The sequence below is a fragment of the Salvelinus sp. IW2-2015 genome, unplaced genomic scaffold, assembly GCF_002910315.2.
Source record: "Salvelinus sp. IW2-2015 unplaced genomic scaffold, ASM291031v2 Un_scaffold1856, whole genome shotgun sequence".
NCBI classification, from domain to species: domain Eukaryota; kingdom Metazoa; phylum Chordata; class Actinopteri; order Salmoniformes; family Salmonidae; genus Salvelinus; species Salvelinus sp. IW2-2015.
In genome coordinates this window covers 6,820-16,930 of record NW_019943221.1, presented here as the reverse complement: position 1 = coordinate 16,930, position 10,111 = coordinate 6,820, and positions in this window count along the sequence as shown.

Genomic DNA, 10,111 nt, shown 5'->3' with positions numbered 1-10,111 from the left:
GGGCTTGTTTGTTTCAGTACTAGTAGTGGTATCCTGTTCTGTGTGCTCTTGTTCAGTTTGTATGGTCCTGTTTTGTTGTTGGCTGGTAGTACTAAGTAGTGGTATCCTGTGTTCTTGTGTGTGGGCTGGTTTGTTTCTGACGTATAGTAGTGGGTATCCTGTTCCGTGTTTGGGACTGTTTGTTTCAGTATATGTAGTGGTATACTGTTCTTGTGTTGGGCTGTTTGTTTCAAGTACTAGTAGTGGTATCCTGTTCTCTGTGTTTGGGATGTTGTTTCAGTACTAGTAGTGGTATCCTGTTCTTGTGTTGGGCCGTTTGTTTCAGTAACTAGTAGTGGTATCCTGTTCTTGTGTTGGGGCTGTTTGTTTCAGTACTAGTAGTGGTATCCCTGTTCTTGTGTTGGGCTGTTTGTTTCAGTAACTAGTAGTGGTATCCTGTTCTTGTGTTGGGTTGTTTGTTTCAGTACTAGTAGTGGTATCCTGTCTTGTGTTGGGCGTTTGTTTTTCAGTACTAGTAGTGGTATCCCTGTTCTTGTGTTGGGTCGTTTGTTTCAGTACTAGTAGTGGTATCCTGTTCTTGTGTTGGGGTTGTTTGTTTCAGTACTAGTAGTGGTATCCTGTTCTTCGTGTTTTGGGCCGTTTGTTTCAGTACTACGTAGTGGTATCCTGTTTCTTGTGTTGGGCCGTTTGTTTCAGTACTAGTAGTGGTATCCTGTTCTTGTGTTGGGCCGTTTGTTTCAGTACTAGTAGTGGTATCCTGTTCTTCGTGTTGGGTGTCTTGTTTCAGTACTATAGTGGGTATCCTGTTCTTGTGTGGGTGTGTTTTTTTCAGTACTAGTAGTGGTATCCTGTTTTGTGTTGGGCCTGTTTGTTTCAGTACTAGTAGTGGTATCCTGTTCTTGTGTTGGCTGTTTGTTTTCAGTACTAGTAGTGGTATCCTATTCTTGTGTTGGGCTGTTTGTTTCAGTAGCTAGTAATGGTATCCCTGTTCTTGTGTTGGGGGCCGTTTGTTTCAGTACTAGTATGGTTATCTGTTCGTTTGGGCTGTTTTTGTTTCAGTACTAGTAGTGGTATCCTGTTCTTGTGTTTGGGCCGTTTGTTTCAGTACTAGTAGTGGTATCCTGTTCTGTGTGTTGGGCTGTTTGTTTCAGTACTAGTAGTGGTATCCTGTTCTTGTGTGGGCGTTTGTTTCAGTACTAGTAGTGGTATCCTAGTTCTTCGTGTGGGTTGTGTTGTTTCAGTATGTAGTGGTATCCTGTTCTTGTGTTGGGCTGTTTGTTTCAGTACTAGTAGTGGTCTCCTGTTCTTGTTTGGGCTTGTTTGTTTCAGTACTAGTAGTGGTATCCTGTTCTTTCTGTGTTGGGGTTGTTTGTTTTCAGTACTAGTAGTGGTATCCTGTTCCTTGTGTTTGGGCCTGTGTTGTTTCAGTACTAGTAGTGGTATCCTGTTCTTGTGTTGGGCCGTTTTGTTTCAGTACTAGTAGTGGTATCCCTGTTCTCTGTGTTGGCCGTTTGTTTCAGTACTAGTAGTGGTATCCTTGTTCTTGTGTTGGGTGTTTGTTTCAGTGACTAAGTAGTGGTATCCTGTTCTTGTGGTTGGGCCCTTTGTTTCAGTACTAGTAGTGGTATCCTTTCTTGTTGTCGGGCTGTTTGTTTCAGTACTAGTAGTGGTATCCTGTTCTTGGTGTTTTGGGCCGTTTGTTTTCAGTACTAGTAGTGGTATCCTGTTCTTGTGTTGGGCTGTTTGTTTCAGTACTAGTAGTGGTATCCTGTTCTTGTGTTGGGCCGTTTGTTTCAGTACTAGTAGTGGTATCCTGTTCTTGGTGTCGGGCTGTTGTTTCCAGTATAGTATTTGTTTTTTTGTTTTTTGTGTTGATCCTGTTCTTGTGTTGGGCCGTTTGTTTCAGTACTAGTAGTGGTATCCTGTTCTTGTGTTTGGGCTGTTTGTTTCAGTACTAGTAGTGGTATCCTGTTCTTGTGTTGGGCCTTTGTTTCAGTACTAGTAGTGGTATCCTGTTCTGTGTTGGGCCTGTTTGTTTCAGTACTAGTAGTGGTATCCTGTTCTTTGTGTTGGGCCGTTTGTTTCAGTACTAGTAGTGGTATCCCTGTTCTAGTGTGTTGGGCGTTTGTTTCAGTACTAGTAGTGGTATCCTGTTCTTTGTGTTGGGCTGTTGTTTCAGTACTAGTAGTGGTATCCTGTTCTTGTGTTGGGCCGTTTGTTTCAGTACTAGTAGTGGTATCCTGTTCTTGTGTTTGGGCTGTTTGTTTCAGTACTAGTAGTGGTATCCTGTTCTTGTTGTTGGGCGTTTGTTTCAGTACTTAGTAGTGGTATCCTGTTCTTGTGTTGGGCCGTTTGTTTCAGTACTAGTAGTGGTATCCTGTTTCTGTGTTGGGCTGTTTGTTTCAGTAACTAGTAGTGGTATCTGTTCTTGTGTTGTGGGCGTTTTTGTTTTCAGTACTAGTAGTGGTATCCTGTTCTTGTGTTGGGCCCGTTTGTTTCAGTACTAGTAGTGGTATCCTGTTCTTTGTGTGGGCCGTTTGTTTCAGTACTAGTAGTGGTATCCTGTTCTTGTGTTGGGCCTTGTTTGTTTCAGTACTAGTAGTGGTATCCTGTTCTTGTGTTGGGCTGTTGTTTCAGTACTAGTAGTGGTATCCTGTTCTTGTGTTGGGCCGTTTGTTTCAGTACTAGTAGTGGTATCCTGTTCTGTGGTTTGGGCTGTTTGTTTCAGTACTAGTAGTGGTATCCTGTTCTTGTGTTGGGCCGTTTGTTTCAGTACTAGTAGTGGTATCCTGTTCTTGTGTTTGGGCCGTTTGTTCAGTACTAGTAGTGGTATCCTGTTCTTGTGTTGGGCTGTTTGTTTCGGTACTAGTAGTGGTATCCTGTTCTTGTGTTGGGCGTTTGTTTCGTACGTATGGTTCCGTTCTTGTTGGCGTTTGTTTCAGTACTAGTAGTGGTATCCTGTTCTTGTGTTGGGCCGTTTGTTTCAGTACTAGTAGTGGTATCCCTGTTTCTTGTGTTGGGCCGTTTGTTTTCAGTACTAGTAGTGGTATCCTGTTCTTGTGTTGGTCCGTTTGTTTCAGTACTAGTAGTGGTATCCTGTTCTTGTGTGGGCCGTTGTTTCAGTACTAGTAGTGGTATCCTGTTCTTGTGTTGGGCTGTTTGTTTCAGTACTAGTAGTGGTATCCTGTTCTTGTGTTGGGCGTTTGTGTTTCAGTACTAGTAGTGGTATCCTGTCTTGTGTTGGGCGTTTGTTCAGTACTAATGTTGGTATCCTGTTCTTGTGTTGAGGCGTTTGTTTCAGTACTAGTAGTGGTATCTGTCTCTTGTGTTGGGCCGTTTGTTTCAGTACTAGTAGTGGTATCCTGTTCTTGTGTTGGGCGTTTGTTTCAGTACTAGTATGGTTATCCTGTTCTTGTGTTGGGCCGTTTGTTTCACGTACTAGTAGTGGTATCCTGCTTCTTGTGTTGGGCTGTTTGTTTCAGTACTAGTAGTGGTATCCTGTTCTTGTGTTGGCTGTTTGTTTCAGTACTAGTAGTGGTATCCTGTTCTTGTGTTGGTGCTGTTTGTTTCAGTACTAGTAGTGGTATCCTGTTCTGCTTGTTTGTGGCCTGTTTGGTTTCAGTACTAGTAAGTGGTATATGCCTGGTTCTTGTGTTGGGCCGTTTGTTTCAGTACTAGTAGTGGTATCCTGTTCTTGTGTTGGGGCCTGTTTGTTTCAGTACTAGTAGTGGTATCCTGTTCCTTGTGTTGGGCTGTTTGTTTCAGTACTAGTAAGTGGTATCTGTTCTTGTGTTGGGTTACGTTTCGTTTCCCGTACTAGTAAGTGGTATCCTGTTCTTGTGTTGGCCGTTTGTTCAGTACTAGTAGTGGTATCCTGTTCTTGTGTTGGGCGTTTGTTTCAGTACTAGTAGTGGTATCCTGTTCTTTGTGTTGGGCCCGTTTGTTTCAGTACTAGTAGTGGTATCCTGTTCTTGTGTTGGGCGTTTGTTCAGTACTAGTAGTGGTATCCTTGTTCTTGTGTTGGGCCGTGTTGTTCAGGTACTAGTAGTGGTATCCTGTTTCTTGTGTTGGGCCGTTTGTTTCAGTACTAGTAGTGGTATCCTGTTCTTGTGTTGGGCTGTTTGTTCAGTACTAGTAGTGGTATCCTGTTCTTGTGTTGGGCCGTTTGTTTCAGTACTAGTAGTGGTATCCTGTTCTGTGTGTGGGCTGTTTGTTTCAGTACTAGTAGTGTATCCTGTTGTGTGTTGTGGCCGTTTGTTTCAGTACTAGTAGTGGTATCCTGTTTTGTGTTGGGCTTGTTGTTCAGTACTAGTAGTGGTATCCTGTTCTTGTGTTGGGGCCGTTTGTTTCAGTACTAGTAGTGGTGTATCCTGTTCTTTGTTGGCCGTTTGTTTCAGTACTAGTAGTGGTATCCTCGTTCTTGTGTTGGGCTGTTTGTTCACGTACTAGTAGTGGTATCCTGTTCTTGTGTTGGGCCGTTTGTTTCAGTACTAGTAGTGGTATCCTGTTCTTGTGTTGGGGCTGTTGTTTCAGTACTAGTAGTGGTATCCTGTTTCTTGTGTTGGGCCGTTTGTTTCAGTACTAGTAGTGGTATCCTGTTCTTGTGTTGGGCTTTGTTTCAGTACTAGTAGTGGTATCCTGTTCTTGTGTTGGGCTGTTTGTTTCAGTACTAGTAGTGGTATCCTGTTCTTGTGTTGGCTGTTTTGTTTCAGTACTAGTAGTGGTATCCTGTTCTTTGTTTGCTGTGTTGTCAGTACTAGTAGTGGTATTCTTGTTGGCCGTTTTGTTTCAGTACTAGTAGTGGTATCCTGTTCTTGTGTTGGGCGTTTTGTTCAGTACTAGTAGTGGTATCCTGTTCTTGTGCTTGGGACTTTTGTTTCAGTACTAGTAGTGGTATCCTGTTCTTGTGTTGGGCTGTTTGTTTCAGTACTAGTAGTGGTATCCTGTTCTTGTGTTGGGCCGTTTGTTTCAGTACTAGTAGTGGTATCCTGTTTCTTGTGTTGGGCCGTTGTTTCAGTACTAGTAGTGGTATCCTGTTCTTGTGTGGCTGTTTGTTTCGTACTAGTAGTGGTATCCTGTTCTTGTTTGGCCGTTTTTTCAGTAACTAGTAGTGGTATCCTGTTCTTGTGTTGGGCTGTTTGTTTCAGTACTAGTAGTGGTATCCTGTTCTTTGGTGTTGGGCCGTTTGTTTCAGTACTAGTAGTGGTATCCTGTTCTTGTGTTGGGCTGTTTGTTTAGTACTAGTATGTATCCTGTTCTTGTGTTTGGGCCGTTTGTTTCGTACTAGTAGTGGTATCCTGTTCTTGTGTTGGGCGTTTGTTTCAGTACTAGTAGTGGTATCCTGTTCTTGTGTTGGGCTGTTTGTTTCAGTACTAGTAGTGGTATCCTGTTCTTTGTGTTGGGCCGTTTGTTTCAGTACTAGTAGTGGTATCCTGTTTCTTGGTGTTGGGCTGTTTGTTTCAGTACTAGTAGTGGATATCCTGTTCTTGTGTTGGGCCGTTTGTTTCAGTACTAGTAGTGGTATCCTGTTCTTGTGTTGGGCCTGTTTGTTCAGTACTAGTAGTGGTATCCTGTTCTTGTGTTGGCTCGTTTGTTTAGTATAGTGAGTGGTATCCTTTCTTGTGTTGGGCCGTTTGTTTCAGTACTAGTAGTGGTATCCTGTTCTTGTGTTGGGCTTCTGTTTCAGTACTAGTAGTGGTATCCTGTTCTTGTGTTGGGCCGTTTGCTTCTCAGTACTAGTAGTGGTATGCCCAACACAAGAACAGGATACCACTACTAGTACTGAAACAAACGGCCCAACACAAGAACAGGATACCACTACTACTTTTATATAGGCCCAGCGCCAGGATAAAGTAACTTATGGGCCAGTTGAAATCGAATTCTGCTTTATATAAGGCTATACCACAGAAACATACATTTAAAATACAGGGACTCTGAGATCATTGAGTGACTTTTGAAGTGACAGGTTGGCCCGAAATCTGTAGTCTATCTCCGCTGAACTGTATCACCACACAGCACCCTACACACTAAAGCAAGGCTGTTTTGGTAATCACTATAGGCTACAAGATAGATAGGCTAATTTACCTATTAGAAACAGCCTATTTGAATGCAGCAAAACACACTAATTGCCCAAATCCCTCAGTATCCAAAGCTAAAGGCGTTTAATTACTTACCAGACTTGAGTTAAAGGTATTTAATTACTTACCAGACTTAATTTAGTGAATCAAACAGTGAAATGAATCATCGCTGAAAATAGACGAGGGCTAGGCCAGTAGTTCAAAGTCGACATGCTCAGACGTTGCTCGTTAATTTTTTCCAAGAGTAACTTTTTTCTCTCTAATTTGCTAGATAATAAGTTATTAACAGCCACGGTTGAGTCACTCTTTAGTAGGTGTGAGTGAATGTATGACTCGTCGAGCTAAACGTGACCATGGTTTAATTCACTTGAAGAAGACCAGCCTGGTCTCATAGACTAGACGTAACATAGTAAATGTAAATCCGGGACACAGATAAGTATGATTTAGTATGGTTACATAAGACAGAACGTTACCTAAGGAAAAAACAAAAGTAGGGTGGTTGGTCAGGGTGGTTAGGTAGGCTTATAACATGAATGCCTAGCAACCTACAGTTTGCATGTTAGAATCTCATCATGGACAATTTTGGCATTTGATCTGAATTAGAAACTTTGCAACTACTTAGCATGTTAGCTAACCCTAACCTTAACCCCTAGCTAACATTAGGCACCTAGCTAAAGTTAGCCAAAACAAATTGACTTTCGTAACATATCATATGGTCTAAGACACTGCATCTCAGTGCAAGAGGCGTCACTGCAGTACCTGGTTCGAATCCAGGCTGCATCACATCTGGCCGTGATTGGGAGTCCCATAGGGCGGCGCACAATTGGCCAAGCGTTGTCCGGTGTAGGCAAAATTGTAAATAAGAATTTGTTCTTAACTGACTTGTCTAGGTTAAATAAAGGTGAAATAAAAAGAAATATCATACCGAATGGATGATGGACATCAACAAATTAATACATATGAAATGTAACTCATCAAACTGATTGGAGTGTCTGGTTTACATTTACTATATTAGGTATACCCCTGAGTCCAGGTAGAGAAGACTTACCCAGCTAAATGTTACCACAGTTTAATTCACATGAATGAGACTCGCACAGCTAAACGTCACCACAGTTTAATTCACATGAATGAGACTTACCCCAGCTAAACGTCACCACAGTTTAATTCACATGAATGAGACTTACCCAGCTAAACGTGACCACAGTTAATTCACATGAATGAGACTTACCAGCTAAACGTGACACAGTTTAATTCACATGAATGAGACTTACCCAGCTAAACGTTACCACAGTTTAATTCACATGAATGAGACTTACCCAGCTAAACGTACCACAGTTTAATTCAAATGAATGAGACTTACCCAGCTAAACGTGACCAACAGTTTAATCACATGAATGAGACTTACCCAGCTAACGTTACCACAAGTTAATTCAAATGAATGAGACTTACCCAGCTAAACGTACCACAGTTTAATTCACATGAATGAGACTTACCCAGCTAAACGTACCACAGTTTAATTCAAATGAATGAGACTTACCCAGCTAAACGTGACCACAGTTTAATAAAATGAATGAGACTTACCCAGCTAAACGTACCACAGTTAATTCACATGAATGAGACTACCCAGCTAAACGTGACCACAGTTTAATTCACATGAAGGAGACTTACCACAGCTAAACGTTACACAGTTTAATTCACATGAAGGAGACTTACCCCAGCCAAACGTTACACACAGTTTAATTTCAAAATGAATGAGACTTACCACGCTTAAACGTTACCACAGCTTTAATTCACATGAATGAGACTTACCCAGCTAAACGTTACCACAGTTTAATCAACAATAATGGACTTACCCAGCTAAACGTTACCACAGTTTAATTCACATGAATGAGACTTACCCAGCTAAACGTTACCACAGTTTAATTCACATGAATGAGACTACCCAGCTAAACGTTACCACAGTTTAATTCACATGAATGAGACTTACCCAGCTAAATGTTACCACAGTTTAATTCACATGAATGAGATTTACCCAGCTAAACATCACCACAGTTTAATTCACATGAATGAGACTTACCCAGCTAAACGTGACCACAGTTTAATTCAAATGAAGGAGACTTACCCAGCTAAACGTTACCACAGTTTAATTCACATGAATGAGACTTACCCAGCTAAATGTTACCACAGTTTAATTCACATGAATGAGATTTACCCAGCTAAACATCACCACAGTTTAATTCACATGAATGAGACTTACCCAGCTAAACGTGACCACAGTTTAATTCAAATGAAGGAGACTTACCCAGCTAACGTGACCACAGTTTAATTCAAATGAAGGAGACTCGCACAGCTAAACGTGACCACAGTTTAATTCACATGAAGGAGACTCACACGCTAAACGTGACCAGTTTATGCACATGAAGGAGAATGATATTAGCTATCAAAGTCGCTTGCTGACAAATTTTAGTCCAGTCAGTCATTGGCCCTCATTTTACCTTCACACTTTCAGGCCCCATTCACGTCACTATTACCTTCACCTATTACCTTCACATTCAAACACATTCACTATTACCTTCACTTACTTCACAAACACATTCACCTATATACCTTCACCTATTACCTTCACATTCAAACACATTCACCTATTACCTTCACATTCAAACACATTCACCTATTACCTTCACCTATTCCCTTCACATTCAAACACATTCACCTATTACCTTCACATTCACCTATTACCTTCACATTCACCTATTACCTTCACCTATTCCCTTCACATTCCCCTATTACCTTCACATTCACCTATTACCTTCACATTCACCTATTACCTTCACATTCAAACACATTCCCCTATTACCTTCACCTATTACCTTCAAACATCACCAAACCCATGGACTATGTTAATATTTCATAAGTGATATTGTACTTTTTCATATGACATACCTGAATTAACAGAGTGGAATGTTTGAGAATGAGAATAGTTAGTGGTGTTCTGTATCGGGCATTCTGCAAGTTGGAAGAAGAAACATCCAAGACCTCACAGTCCCACTGACGCTCACCACTGACATCATAGCTCCCCCTAGCAGCGGTAACCATGTACATTACTTTCAACAGAAATACCTGGAAGGCCCAGTAAATGATACAAGGGATGGCTCCATAAATAACACATTTAATAAAACATAGAAAATAGTCACGTGTCTAAGCAAAACTTGGGTATATTCTGTTTGTTGTTGTTGTTGCTTGTAGCGAGGGTTACTGCATCGTCAAGACTGTACTATGTGAGAGCGAAATTACAAGGTTATGTTATAATACTGTTATTTCATCAAATGGTTGTTTCATGGAGTAGAATAAGGTTTTTGGAACACTCGTCTGTACATGGTCCTCTGAATTGGGCCTCTGGGGGCTTAATGCTGACAGTAGATGTATAATGCCTTAGGCCACATTCCATTAATGTGAGGGAGATGGCTCCGGTTTGACTGGAAGGTACCAGGGAGAGATGGCTCGTGTATGGATAATTATGAGAGGGACCTTGTTTTTGGGGGACAGACCCTGGTTTCTACATAACGAGAACAGTCTTTAAAGCAGATACTGTCTGCTGTGAATTATTCATATCTTTCATACTAATCCTAACATTGTGACCCATTCCATACATCTGTTGTTTGTCATGAACATTCCGGTGGATGTACTTTGCTATAAAATGCTGTGGCTCAAATCTGCTCGTTGGGCTCTCAACGAATCATCTAGAGGTGGTTCGTCGACCAGCTTCATAATTTCAATAATTAATCAATGTTATTAATACATTTTGAATATAGTAATATCCTAATTGGCGATTGACCTTGTCTCTCCTCATTATTGATTAGTATTTCCACGACAACTATCTCACGTCTTTCAATATCCGTGGCCCAGCTTGTCTATCTCCTTTCCTGGAAGAACTATCAAAAGCACACTGTGTCCTGCTGTTCATTTTTAGACTGTGCTGAAGGCTCTGGGATACATTTATAAGTTGAGGTAGAGAATAATAGCTTATTCCTCCC